The 20,063-nt window shown below is 36.6% G+C and overlaps 3 non-coding genes across 3 annotated transcripts; all 3 read right to left on the reverse strand.

Moving 5' to 3' along the window:
- Window positions 1-597: 597 nt before the first annotated feature.
- On the reverse strand, window positions 598-680 carry Trnal-cag. Its single transcript has one exon. It is a non-coding gene; the product is annotated as a tRNA-Leu (tRNA).
- A 6,094-nt stretch (window positions 681-6,774) lies between these two features.
- On the reverse strand, window positions 6,775-6,857 carry Trnal-cag. The gene has a single exon. It is a non-coding gene; the product is annotated as a tRNA-Leu (tRNA).
- Window positions 6,858-17,402: 10,545 nt separating this feature from the next.
- Trnal-cag lies at window positions 17,403-17,485 on the reverse strand. Its single transcript has one exon. It is a non-coding gene; the product is annotated as a tRNA-Leu (tRNA).
- Between the last annotated feature and the right edge of the window lie 2,578 nt (window positions 17,486-20,063).

Raw genomic sequence — 20,063 nt, forward strand, 5'->3', positions numbered from 1 at the left:
TGCGGAGTGCAGTATGTAGGACTTTTGCATCCACCAGAGAGGGATAAGAGGTATTGAGTATTGGTTCGATAAAAACAAATAAAAAGCTGAAAGAGGCTTTCAGCTCTACCACAATCAGTTCATTTGTCACTCTCGGGTCTCGATAACCCTGTACACAAATTTGAATGCTACAGAATCTCAATCAACATTAGATTGTGAAGTTTACAACCCGTGTCCTAACACAGACCGTCAAGAGTCCTAATATGCTGATGGGGAGTACATACATGACCATTGACCATTATACCTACATAGTTTGACCTGTAGCAGAGTTCTCATATCAGTAAATCTCATTATAGTAGTTATCAGTTAGTTTATCTTTATCGCACTTGATTGGGTCTTCATACATTGTTCACTTGACCCACTATATTTTGGGAAAAGTACTAAATACCCATACCCATCTACCTACGTATAGGCATTTTCTAGTCCAATGCCAAAAGAAAAGAGAAATTTTCCGCAAAAAAGAGATAATTTTCCTCACTTCTAACTGGAAATTAAGTCGTTTCTCGCCGCTAAAAACAGTGCCGCTTATCACTCTATGTAAATCATGCAAAAAATATATGTCAGAAGTGGGATTCGAACCCACGCCTTCAGAGAAGACTGCGACCTGAACGCAGCGCCTTAGACTGCTCGGCCATCCTGACTTGATGCTTGAAGCGAGTTAATGTTCCCTTAACAATCGGCATTAATTCATTATGAAAATAATTCGTTCTATTATTGTTTACATTTTCGTTCACCTGATGATGAGACGTGTGATATGAGGAAAATGATTTGAGTATTCCACTCATGTAGCGATTCTCAACTCGGGCTAAGTTACCCCAATTGGGAGTTTGAAATTTTGGATGGATGGACGCTCTCACATTTGATATTATTTCAACAAATATTGTTTCAGATATCAGATAGCTGCCTTTGTCTAAAGACATATTCAACTTTGAATTTCGAAATTTCTGAGCTTCAAGGAGTATTCTACGTCAACCAATATCAAATTCGCCTACCCTATGCCCATAATCTTTCAGCTATTTCTCTTCTCTTTTGCTTCTTCTTGTACATCAGAAGATTTTTTCCTTATCTTTACAGAAATACATCTAATGTCCAACAAATGCATGACAGAATCACACAGACATTAATAGCAACACAAATAGGCAGCCGTCATCATAACCTTTAGCTACTGCAATGCCTTGAAGTTTTGTCATTCTTGAATTTTATTTTTTTTTAGGATATAAGTAAAAAAAAAAAAAAAAAAAAAAAAAAAAAAAACACTTTTTTGACTTCAGGTGATCCCAAAACGGATATTTTCAACCATTTCCCGATTTTGAAAATTTGGACCGATTGCAATACTTTCATTACTAGTATAGCTCGCTATACTGTAGTAATAGAAAGTACGAGATATTTTTGGCTTTCCGAGTATTAATCAAATACCTATAGAAATTAGTTAGCATTCCAAGTAGTAATCCCAAAGAAATCGAGGAACGCTCAGACGTCCATGTTGAATAATTCTATTCCCTCTTCATTCAAAGTCAAAATTTGGCTATTTTTCAATTTTATCTTAGTGTTAGTGCCCATTTGAAATTGTTTCCTCCAGTCCAGTGGCATGGAAGAAGTTCCATACCCACCTACTCTGGTTATCACGTCTTATTATTTGCGTTACCTAACCTCTTCTGTCCTTGTGTGGCATGGAAGAGGTTCCATACCCACCTACTCTGGTTATCACGTCTTATTATTTGCGTTACCTAACCTCTTCTGTCCTTGTGTTCTGATGCGTGCTATCTCCGAAACAAGTGCGGAAAAGCCATAAAATTTTACGAGCTAGATCATTATTAGTCGTAAGAATTCTATTCTATTAGTTCGCCGTAAAAAGTTATCCGAAGAAAAATGCATTTCCGTCTTTTTTCCCCAATAGCTATTCAATTCCTATACCTGGAAGATTTTCGAACAAAATGTACTCCCACGCTAGCGATCTAAAGATATATCGCATGATCAAAATGAAAGATAATTTATTTTACAAAAAAACCAATCACTGCTATAGAATTATAGATCATAATAAATTCAATTTCCTCTAATCTCGTCCGACGGGGCATCTATCGTGTAACCAAAATGTTTACATGCGGGGGCAGAGCCCGGCGTCTTCCTGTGATTTTTGGTTACACCTTGTTTGGGACGGGATGGAATTTGGACTCCTTGTTCCACTATTAGTTCGCCGTGTACTTATTTGTAAATCGACATTTCCAGTTCCAGTGTCAATGTCAAAGTCCTGTCATAAATGTCCTAATAGTCCCACTCCAAGTCTTATTAGGACATAGCGTGTGTTTTCCTAAGAGTCAATGTCAAAGTCCTGTCATAAATGTCCTAATAGTCCCACTCCAAGTCTTATTAGGACATAGCGTGTGTTTTCCTAAGAGTTTTAATGTCTATTGTTGCATTTGTTAGACAACGTGTTGCATATTAGCATTCCACGTTGTCAGGCTGTCTACAGTACCTATGTCTACTCTAGGAAGTCCACTGCTTGGTAAATATGTCGCTCTAAGTTTTTAACCAATTTAAAATCATCCATCATGGGCAGCTCGTCATTCCGGTTATTTTTATTGCTCATCTCACGTGCTTGACGGTAGAAAATATTGGCTGTGGCATTGCAAAGTTGGATAGACCATTATCAAGTTAGAACGTCTAAAGTTCAAACTTAAACAACGTCAATAATGGTAACTTATGGACTGCTGATTTGGTGAGCGTATGGACAAGTCATGAACGCCGAAAGTCTTGGAATATCTATCATAAACGGGTGCACTCAGATGCTAGTAAAAAAAATCAAAATTATTGATCCCATCATGATATGGCCATGAAGTATTAAAACCAATAAAACATACCCAATCTCAAATCGCCTATTATGCTCAAAATCTCTCGGTACCCTTCTGGTTTTGGTAAACTCGAAGGCCTCTACCATCAGAAATCACAATGCATCTTCCAGATCAGTGTGCTACGCCACCGTATCAAAAGCAGGTTGTTTATGTTCTGGATTATCATATACAGGGTGTATGTATGTTTCTAAGATGATCTCTTTTTTGCCAAGAACATAGATTTAGCTGGGAAATCCAGTTGGAAGTTTTAAAGTATCAAAAGAAACTTTCAGCTAACTGTTATTATTGTTTGTAATTAATAGATGGTAAGATAAGAGGTAGGAGCAGATAGTGAGTGTGTTTTCTTATCAGCAAGGCAGACAGAGGTATAGGCTTGTGAATGAGTTTTGGGAGGGAAATGAGTTGTGATTGTACAAGTCTCGTAAATTATCTTTGTTCTACTCACACTCGGGTGCTGGCCCGGTCGATTTCAATATTTGGTCAAGCTCTAAAATAAAAAGTACTATGTATGATAATAATGTATGAAGGAAGTCTATTTTCAACCAAATTAATTTTAACTTTTAATGAGTCTCGTAAATTATCTTTGTTCTACTCACACTCGGGTGCTGGCCCGGTCGATTTCAATATTTGGTCAACTTTGAATTCAGAACACCTTCGGCGAAACCGTTCTTTCAACGAAACGGATTGTTCTTTCGTAGAAGATTGACCAAGAAAGGGCCACTTAACCTTTGAAATTTGCGTTAGAAAACCCCTTACCTAACGGAATATCAATAATTTTATTGTAAGCTTATTAGATTATAAGATTACGATAAGTTTATTTACTTTTTTCCATTAGGCTAAAATGTTTTGAATGGTTATCTTCTTCATTTAATTGTAAATTGCTTGGGCCACTTTTTACAGTAAGAGATGTCTTACAAGTTGCTCTCCAACCCCAGAGATCCTTAAGGACTCAAAGAAGAGGCGTCTGATTTGGAGTTTGGGTGTGGTCGTTGAGGCGTTTTTTGTCCCATAAGTGACTTCTATATTCTCGAATTGTAAATTGCTTGGTTCAATCAATTCAAGGCCTTCAGTACACAGTTGATCAATAGCAGGGGCAACACAAATACGAGTAGTTTGTCCCATATGTTCTGAACTTCTAAGGAACACTTGCCAGGCTGGTTATCTTGAAACTTGTGATTTTTGCACTTGTCTGGATGGCAACAAAATATTCTTCGTAGATTTTCGGGAATTTCACAAAATAAAACTACGTTTTCCCATACCCCCATCAAATCTTCTGAGACGCATTTGTCTTGATCATGCCTGGGAGGTCATCAGCAACTAGAGAAAGAGAGTATGGCACAAATGGGTTAATGTGAGACTATCAATTTCATTCTTCTGACTGATCAAATAGTTTTGCCCCAATATTTAATACGTCTATAAAACAAATACGAGTAGTTTGTCCCATATGTTCTGAGCTTCTGAGGAACACTTACCAGGCTGGTTATCTTGAAACTTGTGATTTTTGCACGTGTCTGGATGGCAACAAAATATTCTTCGTAGATTTTCGGGAATTTCACAAAATAAAACTACGTTTTCCCCTTATCCCCATCAAATCTTCTGGGACGCATTTGCCTTGATCATGCCTGGGAGGTCATCAGCAACTAGAGAAAGAGACTATGGCACAAATGGGTTAATGTGAGACTATCAATTTCATTCTTCTGACTGATCAAATAGTTTTGCCCCAATATTTAATACGTCTATAATCTAAAAAAATCATTTCAATAAAATAAATTAGAAGCTTTGAAATGATTTTTTCCTCCGGGATTAAGTTAATTTAAATCGACAAAACTTTAATTGAAAGTAAATTACTTTTAACCCATGTGGCCTTCAAGAACACCAGGGGATTGGACTATCGTCTAAAATCTGCTGTACTTAGCGGTTTAGTCATTCTTTTCTGCCCATCATGAAGTTCTTCAACTTTCCATAAAATAGTTCGCAGTCCATGTTGTCCAGAATGTCATTGAAATGATTCTCTTCATAATTCACCTCTCAGTTTTTGTGCATTCTCCCCTTCAACATGTTGCTGAAAATGATGAATGATGAGCTCATCCATCCAATCACTCATCAGCAAAGCTTATAACCACTTCTTTAATGCATGCCAAGTCGAATTATCCACATCATAAACAAGATATTATGCAAGCATTCTCCCCTTCAACATGTTGCTGAAAATGATGAATGATGAGCTCATTCATCCAATCACTCATCAGCAAAGCTTATAACCACTTCTTTAATGCATGCAAAGTCGAATTATCCACATCATAAACAAGATATTATGCATATTAGGCGTTGTTAATCACTTTCTCATCACCTTATTTAAATTAAAACTCCGTGTCCAAAGTATCCTCTGATTCCTTCTTCTCCTAGAATGACGGAGTCTGATGTGTGCCGGATTTTGTTGAAGGCCCCTGGTTTGATAGTCAGAGAGCATCGACATAAAATCAAACGACGTTAATAGGCATAATTACTTCGGTCGGACTTAATCTTCTTATATCTGGACAGTAATGTTCTCACAGACTATCATCGAATTCAGATATCTGACCGCGGTCCTCTTCAGCTCGTCCATGATGAACCTGAACTACTCTGGAGCCGGTAGCCCAAGTTAAAAGATTATAGTGTTCTATAGTACTGTTTTATGTGTTTACAGTTTATGTGGACTCTACTGGAGTCCAGTAGCATTCCAGTCCAGTTAGTTGGTTCGATTCAGTAGTACCTGTACAGAAGTCTGTCTGTCCAACTGGATTAGAATGTTACTGAGCATCAGTGGTGTTTACATGAGGCCAGTAGCTGGACTGCGTACTGACGGCCTCGTGAAATCCAGCTAATAGTGTAGAATGAACTTTCAGGAGAACATAGGGAACCGTGGCTGTTGGTTAGATTCAGTAGTATATCTACAGAAGTCTGCCTGTCCAACTCGATTAGAATGTTACTGAGCATCAGTGGTGTTTACATGAGGCCAGTAGCTGGACTGCGTACTGACTACCTTGTGAAATCCAGCTAATAGTGTAGAATGAACTTTCTGGAGAACATAGGGAACCGTGGCAACGAAGAGTTCAGTAATAGATACAACCTGTGTGGCTCAATAATAGTGATGGTACTACCGAATTTTAGTAGCGGCTTTTGAAAGATTTGAACAGATAGTTGGGAACCCTTCATTGAAATATAACCATCCCCAAGCCGTCTTGGTTTGTGGTCACCACTGAAAATTGTTTGATTTTGGACCTCGAACCGTGGCAACGAAGAGGTCAGTAATAGATACAACCTGTGTGGCTCAATAATAGTGATGGTACTACCGAATTTTAGTAGCGGCTTTTGAAAGATTTGAACAGATATAGTTGGGAACCCTTCATTGAAATATAACCATCCCCAAGCCGTCTTGGTTTGTGGTCACCACTGAAAATTGTTTGATTTTGGACCTCAGAATTACCTCAATCAACATTAGATTGTGAAGTTTACAACCTGTGTCCTAACACAGACCGTCAAGAGTCCTAATATTTATGCTGATGGGGAGTACATACATGACCATTGACCATTATACCTACATAGTTTGACCTGTAGCAGAGTTCTCATATCAGTAAATCTCATTATAGTAGTTATCAGTTAGTTTATCTTTATCGCACTTTGTCTTCAGGCATGGTTCATATGACCCACTATATTTTGGGAAAAGTACTAAATACCCATCTACCTATGTATAGGCATTTTCTAGCCATCGCAGTGCCAATGCCAAAAGAAAAGAGAAATTTTCCCCAAAAAAGAGATAATTTTCCTCACTTCTAACTGGAAATAAAGTCGTTTCTCCCCACAAAAAAAAAGCCGCTTATCGCTCTATGTAAATCATGCAAAAAATATATGTCAGAAGTGGGATTCGAACCCACGCCTTCAGAGAAGACTGCGACCTGAACGCAGCGCCTTAGACTGCTCGGCCATCCTGACTTGATGCTCGGAGCGAGTTAATGTTCCCTTAACAATCGGCATTAATTCATTATGAAAATGGTTCGTTCTATTATTGTTTACATTTTCGTTCACCTGATGATGAGACGTGTGATACTGTGTGTGAAAAATGATTTGAGTATTCCACTCATGTAGCGATTCTCAACTCGGGCTAAGTTAACCCAATTGGGAGTTTGAAATTTTGGATGGATGGACGCTCTCACATTTGATATTATTTCAACAAAAATATTGTTTCAGATATCAGATCAGCAGTCAGTGATACTTCAACTATAGGTTCCATGTTTGAGATTACAGTTGCTTGACACCATCTGGCATAGTTATACGTATGATTATCTACCCCCAATCACGGATGGACAATCTATTGGTGTGAATACTTTTTCCAATTTCCAACTGGATTCGAATTTGAAACCCATATTGGTTACGCCACTGTCAATATCAATCGAGCCGAAATCGGAACTTAACTGATTGTAAATCGAAATGTTCTCATAATGACTTCTCTGAATAGTCTGAATGGAACTTCGATTTCTCAGTGGATTCAGTGATGGGAGCTTTGATATGGCTGTGGTAAGGCTTTGCTTAATTTATCTTAATTGATAGGAGCTATGATGTAAACGCAGATAGGACATCTTCTATGGGGAAATTTTGAAAATTCACGTTGAAGATTGTAATCCCTCTCTCTCCTTTTAATAATTATTAATTTGACCATTTTTTCATCTTCCATTAAGAAATACCATGGTATTTCCCTTGAGAACCTTTGAAATTTGCGTTAGAAAACCCCTTACCTAACGGAATATCAATAATTTTATTGTAAGCTTATTAGATTATAAGATTACGATAAGTTTATTTACTTTTTTCCATTAGGCTAAAATGTTTTGAATGGTTATCTTCTTCATTTAATTGTAAATTGCTTGGTTCAATCAATTCAAGGCCTTCAGTACACATTTGATCAATAGCAGGGGCAAAACAAATACGAGTAGTTTGTCCCATATGTTCTGAGCTTCTGAGGAACACTTACCAGGCTGGTTATCTTGAAACTTGTGATTTTTGCACGTGTCTGGATGGCAACAAAATATTCTTCGTAGATTTTCGGGAATTTCACAAAATAAAACTACGTTTTCCCCTTATCCCCATCAAATCTTCTGGGACGCATTTGCCTTGATCATGCCTGGGAGGTCATCAGCAACTAGAGAAAGAGACTATGGCACAAATGGGTTAATGTGAGACTATCAATTTCATTCTTCTGACTGATCAAATAGTTTTGCCCCAATATTTAATACGTCTATAATCTAAAAAAAAATCATTTCAATAAAATAAATTAGAAGCTTTGAAATGATTTTTTCCTCCGGGATTAAGTTAATTTAAATCGACAAAACTTTAATTGAAAGTAAATTACTTTTAACCCATGTGGCCTTCAAGAACACCAGGGGATTGAACTATCATCTAAAATCTGCTGTACTTAGCGGTTTAGTCATTCTTTTCTGCCCATCATGAAGTTCTTCAACTTTCCATAAAATAGTTCGCAGTCCATGTTGTCCAGAATGTCATTGAAATGATTCTCTTCATAATTCACCTCTCAGTTTTTGTGCATTCTCCCCTTCAACATGTTGCTGAAAATGATGAATGATGAGCTCATCCATCCAATCACTCATCAGCAAAGCTTATAACCACTTCTTTAATGCATGCCAAGTCGAATTATCCACATCATAAACAAGATATTATGCATATTAGGCGTTGTTAATCACTTTCTCATCACCTTATTTAAATTAAAACTCCGTGTCCAAAGTATCCTCTGATTCCTTCTTCTCCTAGAATGACGGAGTCTGATGTGTGCCGGATTTTGTTGAAGGCCCCTGGTTTGATAGTCAGAGAGCATCGACATAAAATCAAACGACGTTAATAGGCATAATTACTTCGGTCGGACTTAATCTTCTTATATCTGGACAGTAATGTTCTCACAGACTATCATCGAATTCAGATATCTGACCGCGGTCCTCTTCAGCTCGTCCATGATGAACCTGAACTACCTTGTTCCATCATCAATGGCATAAGATCTCTAAAGAATCCGTCTCAAACAAAAGGACCACTTTGGAGGGCTTTGTAGTTTGTATGTATTTCGTGTTGCTTTTTTGTTTAATTCTTCAGTCATCGCGTTTTGTGTTAGTTTCAATACTTAAACCGCTTGTAATTGGTTTATAGATAAGTTTCAAATTTTGCGGCTCAGGATGAACCTCTTTATAACTATAGGGAAGAACCTGAGTAAATCAATTCCATTGAGTGTCTTCTCTTACGACTTACTGAGCTACCGTACTAATATGTGACCGATCCACTGAGTTTTGGTTCTCGAAGAACCCTTTACGATTCTATAGGGCTAATCCAGAATGTCTTCTGTTAGATATAGTTCGGCATAACCAAAGCTTCCACGGGAGGAACCGGAGTTCAAACTGAACTCGAACCTCATGAGGAAAACTAAACATCTGATGGTATTATTCGAAGTCTTGTTCCATCATCAATGGCATAAGATCTCTAAAGAATCCGTCTCAAACAAAAGGACCACTTTGGAGGGCTTTGTAATTTGTATGTATTTCGTGTTGCTTTTTTGTTTAATTCTTCAGTCATCGCGTTTTGTGTTAGTTTCAATACTTAAACCGCTTGTAATTGATTTATAGATGAGTTTCAAATTTTGCGGCTCAGGATGAACCTCTTTATAACTATAGGGAATAACCTGAGTAAATCAATTCCATTGAGTGTCTTCTCTTACGACTTACTGAGCTACCGTACTAATGTGTGACCGATCCACTGAGTTTTGGTTCTCGAAGAACCCTTTACGATTCTATAGGGCTAATCCAGAATGTCCTGTTAGATATAGTTCGGCGTAACCAAAGCTTCCACGGGAGGAACCGGAGTTCAAACTGAACTCGAACCTCATGAGGAAAACTAAACATCTAATGGTATTATTCGAAGAAACATTGTAGTTCCAACAAGTCCCACCACGAGCCACAATAGAACCAATCTGGCCTTCTCACGAAAGTCCTTGTCTAAGGTGTTTACAAATGCGGTGGTCTGGATTGAGAAACAGAATTTAGTTTTGTCTTTCTCACACTCAGATTACCAGTAGGCAATAGGCAATATTTTAATAGCAGTCAGTGATACTTCAACTATAGGTTCCATGTTTGAGATTACAATTGCTTGACACCATCTGGCATAGTTATACGTATGTTTATCTACCCCCAATCACGGATGGACAATCTATTGGTGTGAATACTTTTTCCAACTGGATTCGAATTTGAAACCCATATTGGTTACGCTACTGTCAATATCAATCGAGCCGAAATCGGGACTTAATTGATTGTAAATCGAAATGTTCTCATAATGACTTCTCTGAATGGAACTTCGATTTCTCAGTGGATTCAGTGATGGGAGCTTTGATATGGCTGTGGTAAGTCTTTGCTTAATTTATCTTAATTGATAGGAGCTATGATGTAAACGCAGATAGGACATCTTCTATGGGCAAATTTTGAAAATTCACGTTATTGTAATCCCTCTCTCTCCTTTTAATAATTATTAATTTGACCATTTTTTCATCTTCCATTAAGAAATACCATGGTATTTCCCTTGAGAACCTTTGAATTAGGCAATATTTTAATAGCAGTCAGTGATACTTCAACTATAGGTTCCATGTTTGAGATTACAATTGTTTGACACCATCTGGCATAGTTATACGTATGTTTTTATCTACCCCTAATCACGGATGGACAATCTATTGGTGTGAATACTTTTTCCAACTGGATTCGAATTTGAAACCCATATTGGTTACGCCACTGTCAATATCAATCGAGCCGAAATCGGGACTTAATTGATTGTAAATCGAAATGTTCTCATAATGACTTCTCTCAATGGATCGATTTCTCAGTAGATTCAGTGATGGGAGCTTTGATATGGCTGTGGTAAGGCTTTGCTTAATTTATCTTAATTGATAGGAGCTATGATGTAAACGCAGATAGGACATCTTCTATGGGGAAATTTTGAAAATTCACGTTGAAGATTGTAATCCCTCTCTCTCTCCTTTTAATAATTATTAATTTGACCATTTTTTCATCTTCCATTAAGAAATACCATGGTATTTCCCTTGAGAACCTTTGAATATATTTTTGGCTTTCCGAGTATTAATCAATTACCTATAGAAATTAGTTAGCATTCCAAGTAGTAATCCCAAAGAAATCGAGGAACGCTCAGACGTCCATGTTGAATAATTCTATTCCCTCTTCATTCAAAGTCAAAATTTGGCTATTTCTCAATTTTATCTTAGTGTTAGTGCCCATTTGAAATTGTTTCCTCCAGTGGCATGGAAGAAGTTCCATACCCACCTACTCTGGTTATCACGTCTTATTATTTGCGTTACCTAACCTCTTCTGTCCTTGTGTAATCATTTCAATAAAATAAATTAGAAGCTTTGAAATGATTTTTTCCTCCGGGATTAAGTTAATTTAAATCGACAAAACTTTAAGTGGATGATATTTTAAACTAGTTTTTGGACCGTATTAGTTTAGTGATCAGTGTGACTATAAAATAAATATAGCTGGAATTATTGAATTATTATGTCAATACATTCTTAGCTTTTTCTTTGATTTCCATCACATCAAGAACATTCGAATTATGGGCAAAGTGTTGTGTCAATCTGTCAACATTCGGATCATTGAATTCTTTTGGATTTGCATACCATCATCTAAGGTTCATAATAATCATAATATCCTAGTGCATTTGACATGGTTAATTTAATTAATAATAAAAAATTTCATGCATTCCCTTAAAGAAGATCTTTCTTTGTACAACAAACAGCCTTTGTGAAGAAACCATTTTTAAGATCTATGAATCCACCACCTTAAAAACATAAATTCCTTTCCTTTAAAGATTTCGATTCCTTGAGATTTTCTTGAAATTCCCACGTCTCCTACAACAGGATGACACCTCTTTCAAGGTCATTCATAGGTATGAAGAAGAAACTACTTCCTTAATCTTTTTGAAACTATTTCCTGAATTCCATTTTTTTGTGATTTCTTCCGATGTCGATGTTTAAATTTTAGGGACGACAAAGAACTAGCACACTTGTGTGGCTATATTCCTTTTTTTACCAAACTTCCACGTACTATTTATTAGAACTTTAATTAATCTAAGTGGCATTTCTGGAATATTATTTATCAAGGTGGTTGGAAATGTAGGTACCTGCAGTAAATTTGGGCTATTTTGGCATGCGCGAAATAACTGCCAAGGTTATGCCACCAACATTAGGATTTCATTATGCCAAGATTTCATTCTTTCCAGGTACTGATGTACGGTCAAACTTTCTTGACTTGGCGGGGCGGAGCGCTACCGCGCTCCTTAATTACATCATCAGGCTTTCTTTATGCCAAGATGTCATAGACATAGGTTGTCACCATACCTAGGTAACTACCTATGGAGTAAACCAAGAAAGGTTTAGGTAGGTTTCCACAGGACCTTTGAATCGTTTTATGACTTTCTTTCAAACATAAACTCCTTTTCTTTTAAAATTTTGGTTGCACAATAATTTCCAGGATTTCCCACGTTCTTCAGGATTCTCACAAGAAAATCGTGGGATCGTGGGAATAAAATTCAAGTTGTCCCGTATACCGATATGTATACCCTAGGAGAATTCTTTAAAGAAAGAACCGTTTAACAAAGAGATAGGTAGGTAATTTTATTTCTTTTCCTGTGATTTACCGAATTTTTGAGGTGATCTACATCAGGTGATAATGTCTTTAGAAAGAACCCATTCTTTGTATCCAGTCTTGGAAGACCTTTTTGGATCCTATTACAGCGTCTAGAGGCCTTTGAAGAAGAATTTTTACTCCTTTTCAAGCATAAACTCCTTGTATCTTGAAATCATTGATTGCACAATATTGTCGTCAATTTCCCACGTTCCCCACAAATTTTCACACGAAGAGAAAGAGAGAGAAAGGAAGACTTTTCTTTTGAATACCTACCTTTCTTTTTTTTACTTTCCTTATCCTATAGGAAGGAAAGTAATGTAATCGGGTCAAAATTTCGATGGTCAGTTTTTAGTGCCAAAACTTGGACCGATTGCAATACTTTCATTACTAGTATAGCTCGCTATACTGTAGTAATAGAAAGTAAAAATATAATTAACGAACCAATGTTGCTTATCACCCACACTTGCTCTCGAGAGTTTTCTGAGAGATAATCAATATAAATGGACATCGTGGTACTTTTCAACCTTAAAACTATACCACCATCATGGGCAGCTCGTCTTTCCGGTTATTTTTATTGCTCATCTCACGTGCTTGACAGTAGAAAATATTGGCTGACCATCATGGGCAGCTCGTCTTTCCGGTTATTTTTATTGCTCATCTCACGTGCTTGACAGTAGAAAATATTGGCTGTGGCATTGCAAAGTTGGATAGACCATTATCAAGTTAGAACGTCTAAAGTCCAAACTTAAACAACGTCAATAATGGTAACTTATGGACTGCTGATTTGGTGAGCGTATGGGCAAGTCATGACCGCCGAAAGTCGGGGCATATCTATCATAAACGGGTGCACTCAGATGCCAGTAAAAACTCAAAAGTATTGACCCCATGATATGACCATGAAGTATTAAAACCAATAAAACATAGGTACCCAATCTCAAATGGCCTATTATGCTCAAAATCTCTCGGTACTCTTCTGGTTTTGGTAAACTCGAAGGCCTCTACCATCAGAAATCACAATGCATCTTCCAGATCAGTGTGCTACGCCACCGTATCAAAAGAAACTTTCAGCTAACTGTTATTATTGTTTGTAATTAATAGATGGTAAGATAAGAGGTAGGAGCAGATAGTGAGTGTGTTTTCTTATCAGCAAGGCAGACAGAGGTATAGGCTTGTGAATGAGTTTTGGGAGGGAAATGAGTTGTGATTGTACAAGTCTCGTAAATTATCTTTGTTCTACTCACACTCGGGTGCTGGCCCGGTCGATTTCAATATTTGGTCAACTTTGAATTCAGAACACCTTCGGCGAAACCGTTCTTTCAACGAAACGGATTGTTCTTTCGTAGAAGATTGACCAAGAAAGGGCCACTTTTTACAGTAAGAGATGTCTTACAAGTTGCTCTCCAACCCCAGAGATCCTCAAGGACTCAAAGAAGAGGTGTCTGATTTGGAGTTTGGGTGTGGTCGTTGAGGCGTTTTTTGTCCCATAAGTGACTTCTGTATTCTCGAGGTATAAATTCCTATGAGCACAGATCAAGATAGCTCTTTGAATGCATCCGTCACTTGGTGCAACCTGTTCGAATAGATTTTTGTTTGCATGTGGTCCACTATAGACTTTATATCAATCTGTGCTCATAGGAATTTATACCTCGAGAATATAGAAGTCACTTATGGGACAAAAAACGCCTCAACGACCACACCCAAACTCCAAATCAGACGCCTCTTCTTTGAGTCCTTGAGGATCTCTGGGGTTGGAGAGCAACTTGTAAGACATCTGTTACTGTAAAAAGTGGCCCTTTCTTGGTCAATCTTCTACGAAAGAACAATCCGTTTCGTTGAAAGAACGGTTTCGCCGAAGGTGTTCTATGTGGATGATATTTTAAACTAGTTTTTGGACCGTTTTAGTTTCGTGATCAGAGTGACTATAAAATAAATATAGCTGGAATTATTGACTTTATATCTCCATACCGTGGTTCCTAGATATGAAATCTTAGGCAAAACGTCTGAAATGTTTTATGGTACGGGTTATTATCACAAAAACAAGCGTTCCTTTTATCTACAAATTGTTTCTAATGTCCGATTTCCTCTAAAAGAGCTGGTCCTGAACTTCCATAAAATTAAGAAATAAAAGTTCATCATAGAGAACTTCTCCATCTGTCGAAGATTCTACTGATTGACCTGATAGTAGAGTGTGCTTGGCAAAGCTCAGAGGGTCCTTTCTTCCTTGCCTTGTATAATATATGTGGATGATATTTTAAACTAGTTTTTGGACCGTATTAATTTAGTGATCAGTGTGACTATAAAATAAATATAGCTGGAATTATTGAATTATTATGTTAATACATTCTTAGCCTTTTCTTTGATTTTCATCACATCAAGAACATTCGAATTATGGGCAAAGTGTTGTGTCAATCTGTCAACATTCGGATCATTGAAATCTTTTGGATTTGCATACCATCATCTAAGGTTCATAATATCCTAGTGCATTTGACATGGTTAATTTAATTAATAATAAAAAATTTCATGCATTCCCTTAAAGACGATCTTTCTTTGTACAACAAACAGCCTTTGTGAAGAAACCATTTTTAAGATCTATGAATCCACCACCTTAAAAACATAAATTCCTTTCCTTTAAAGATTTCGATTCCTTAAGATTTTCTTGAAATTCCCACGTCTCCTAGAACATGATGACACACACCTCTTTCAAGGTCATTCATAGGTATGAAGAAGAAACTACTTCCTTAATCTTTTTGAAACTATTTCCTGAATTCCATTTTTTTGTTTGTGATTTCTTCCGACGTCGATGTTTAAATTTTAGGGACGACAAACAACTAGCACACTTGTGTGGCTATATTCCTTTTTTACCAAACTTCCACGTAGCACGTACTATTAGAACTTTAATTAATCTAAGTGGCATTTCTGGAATATTATTTATCAAGGTGGTTGAAAATGTACATCAGGATTTCATTAGGCCAAGATTTCATTCTTTCCAGGTACCTACTGATGTATTACATCATCAGGCTTTCTTTATGCCAAGATGTCATAGACAATATAGACATAGGTTGTCACCAAACCTAGGTAACTACCTATGGAGTAAACCAAGAAAGGTTTAGGTAGGTTTCCAAAGGACCTTTGAATCGTTTTATGACTTTCTTTCTTTCAAACATAAACTCCTTTTCTTTTAAAATTTTGGTTGCACAATAATTTCCAGGATTTCCCACGTTCTTCAGGATTCTCACATTAAAGTCGTGGGATCGTGGGAATAAAATTTAAGTTGTCCCGTATAACGATATGTATACCCTAGGAGAATTCTTTGAAGAAAGAACAGTTTAACAAAGAGATAGGTAGGTAATTTTAATTCTTTTCCTGTGATTTACCGAATTTTTGAGGTGATCTACATCAGGTGATAATGTCTTTAGAAAGAATCCATTCTTTGTATCCAGTCTTGGAAGACCTTTTTGGATCCTATTATAGCGTCTAGAGTCCTTTGAAGAAGAATTTTTACTCCTTTTCAAGCATAAACTCCTTGTATCTTGAAATCATTGATTGCACAATATTGTTTGCCCATAATCTTTCAGCTATTTCTATTCTCTTTTGCTCCTTCTTGTACATCAGAAGATTTTTTCCTTATCTTTACAGAAATACATCTAATGTCCAACAAATGCATGACAGAATCACACAGACATTAATAGCAACACAAATAGGCAGCCGTCATCATAACCTTTAGCTACTGCAATGCCTTGAAGTTTTGTCATTCTTGAATTCTTGTTGATCAATTTTATTGTCATCAATAAGAGATAATAATTGACATCAATTGTTCCTCGTTATTGACAACCTCTTCACTGTCACGCTTGTGTTATGCTGGACGGCCAAGATCAAAGAAATGGTTGATGGTATTCAGTTATTCACATTAGGTGTGCATTGTCATTCAATTTGTTAGGAATTCATGACAAAAAAAAAAAAAAAAAAAAAAAAAAAAAAGTTATCAGTTAGACAGTTAGTTTATCTTTATCGCACTTGATTGGGTCTTCATACATTGTTCACTTGACCCACTATATTTTGGGAAAAGTACTAAATACCCAGATTTTTTTTTAGAAGGAACATTTTTTTGAGGATTTATTTTATTTAAAAGGAAAAAAAACCTCACACTTGTCTAGTGCGGTACCGTTAGTATCTCTTCTTATCTAGATATCTTACCTAAATAGTAAAAAATCATCTGAGGTTTCAAAGATTTTTTACGGACACAAAAACTCAAAAAAGTGCTAAAACCTTCTAAAGATTTCGTTGGTCTGTCAAATTCACAAGACACTCAAATGGCCTCTACTGTTGAAATCGGTAATTTAAAAAAATCGAGTTAAAACAAAAACTCGGGCCGAGATCATTATCAGCAGAAAGTTCTAATAGAAAAGAACTAAATTAAAATCCATGTCAAAACTAGACCTAAAGAATATGTCCGAACGAAATAGATGTTTCAAGCAAAATATTAACACTGTAATGAATACTGAACATTTTGTAACCAACCTCCATCAAGTAAGGGACGGAGAGGAGACATGGGAACAGAGATTTTCGCTTCCCGATAGTCAGGACGATAATAATTTCGTCAGTAATATGGGTCGAAACTCAAAACTAAATACCCATACCCATCTACCTACGTATAGGCATTTTCTAGTCCAATGCCAAAAGAAAAGAGAAATTTTCCGCAAAAAAGAGATAATTTTCCTCACTTCTAACTGGAAATTAAGTCGTTTCTCGCCGCTAAAAACAGTGCCGCTTATCACTCTATGTAAATCATGCAAAAAATATATGTCAGAAGTGGGATTCGAACCCACGCCTTCAGAGAAGACTGCGACCTGAACGCAGCGCCTTAGACTGCTCGGCCATCCTGACTTGATGCTTGAAGCGAGTTAATGTTCCCTTAACAATCGGCATTAATTCATTATGAAAATAATTCGTTCTATTATTGTTTACATTTTCGTTCACCTGATGATGAGACGTGTGATATGAGGAAAATGATTTGAGTATTCCACTCATGTAGCGATTCTCAACTCGGGCTAAGTTACCCCAATTGGGAGTTTGAAATTTTGGATGGATGGACGCTCTCACATTTGATATTATTTCAACAAATATTGTTTCAGATATCAGATAGCTGCCTTTGTCTAAAGACATATTCAACTTTGAATTTCGAAATTTCTGAGCTTCAAGGAGTATTCTACGTCAACCAATATCAAATTCGCCTACCCTATGCCCATATTGCCCATAAATATCAGATAGCTGCCTTTGTCCAAAGACATATTCAACTTTGAATTTCGAAATTTCTGAGCTTCAAGGAGTATTTTACGGCAACCAATATCAAATTCGCCTACCCTATGCCCATAATCTTTCAGCTATTTCTCTTCTCTTTTGCTCCTTCTTGTACATCAGAAGATTTGAAGGTCCGCGACTCCACACATTGACTTGTGCCTACAGTAGATATCCCCTATGATTAGTAGAATATTCTGCCTTGTTAGATGAGTTTCGATATTGACAATGATTGATCAATCTCATTACTTTCCTCTTCTGTTTCGGATTAGCTGAACAGCAGAAGATTTTTTCCTTATCTTTACAGAAATACATCTAATGTCCAACAAATGCATGACAGAATTACCAACCTCCATCAAATAAGGGATGGAGAGGAGACATGGGAACAGAGATTTTCGCTTCCCGATAGTCAGGACGATAATAAATTCGTCAGTAATATGGGTCGAAATTCAAAACTAAAATCATCGGTTTGAGCATGTCACAGGGATATTCAAAAGCTCTCAAAAAAAAAAAAAAAAAAAAAAAAAAAAAAAAAAAAACCCCCAAAAACCAACCTCCATCAAGTAAGGGATGGAGAGGAGACATGGGAACAGAGATTTTCGCTTCCCGATAGTCAGGACGATAATAATTTCGTCAGTAATATGGGTCGAAACTCAAAACTAAAATCATCGGTTTGAGCATGTCACAGGGATATTCAAAAGCTCTCTAAAAAAATTTAGAATTGATCTTTTCTTAATATAAGTTCATTGATAATAAATAACTAAATCATCAATGCCTTTTTTGCAAAATATAGTGTAAGTTGACACCCCCAAATACCTATGCCAGAAAACGTTCATTCCAATATGGTCCCTGATGATGGAAATAATCAACACTTCATGAATTCACTACTGAGAGAACCTGATCTCCGATTCAAGTTCGACACCATGCCTAGCTTCAACATCTTGGGTTCTAACTTTCAGGTGATTGAACTTTGAGAACATTTTTGTAAATGACTTCCACCAAAATTAATTGAAGTTGTTGGTAGTTGTTATTTTTTTGTAGGAGGGCGGACGATTTTAGTTTTCGTTACATTTATTATACCCGCGGGGCTGCTCAGTACTTTGTATTGCTACTTAGTATGATGGTTATTATATCTTCACAGGTAGCGAATGGCGATTATTTCTACCGCGTCTGGACGGAAGATAATGGAGCATGAGATAGAACAATTAGAAAATGGTGTGGACAAGAACGCAACGGACGAGGAAAAAGCTCAAATACAATTGAAAACACATAGAAAGAGTGGACGTACACTTGGGAATTTGTAACCTGGAGGTCAATTCCCAAGTACGAACACATAAATTGTTTTGAATGAAGACTGAAAATGTAAATTCTGACATGAGGAAAATCTAGAACTTAATACATAGACATAGGGAAAAATTCAACAATATGTACTTGACATGAAACAAAGGTTTTCGTATTCACGATAAATCACGAAAAGTGTTCTTGGAGAATTACCTAGGTAGTTCAGAAATTTCTCCAATAGTTCATGGGTGCTTTCTTCCTTTCTTGTATCTGTATCATTGACAGTGCCCGTGACGATCATATCTTGTCCAATTTTTCGGTGTGATACACCAAATCCCATAAATAACAACGTTACTTTGGAAATAGTGTCTATAAATTATGTATTGAACGTGTGCGTATCCATTGTGTGAGTCCATTAGTATCCAATCTGGTTCCCGAAACAAAAGTTCAAAAAAGTAAACTTTATTCAAAGATAAATCACAGAAACCTATAAATTTTACAAAAAGTAGGTACAAATCTTTGAATTTTTGCCTTTTCTAATAGGTACAGGTCGTATGTTAGGTTGTTTATGTTCTGGATTATGATATACAGGGTGTATGTATGTTTCTAAGATGATCTCTTTTTTGCCAAGAACATAGATTTAGCTGGGAAATCCAGTTGGAAGTTTTAAAGAAAGGAAAGTTCTAAAATTTCTGAATAATCATTACAGCAATGGTGCTATTTCAGCCCTAACGACAGTAGGTCGTAGTGTTAAAAAAAAAAGCTCTAAAATAAAAAGTACTATGTATGATAATAATGTATGAAGGAAGTCTATTTTCAACCAAATTAATTTTAACTTTTAATAAGTTTCTACGCTGCAAAATTAAAAAAAAACACGAAACACAAA

The sequence above is a fragment of the Diaphorina citri genome, unplaced genomic scaffold (assembly GCF_000475195.1).
Source record: "Diaphorina citri unplaced genomic scaffold, Diaci psyllid genome assembly version 1.1 scaffold768, whole genome shotgun sequence".
NCBI lineage: Eukaryota > Metazoa > Arthropoda > Insecta > Hemiptera > Psyllidae > Diaphorina > Diaphorina citri.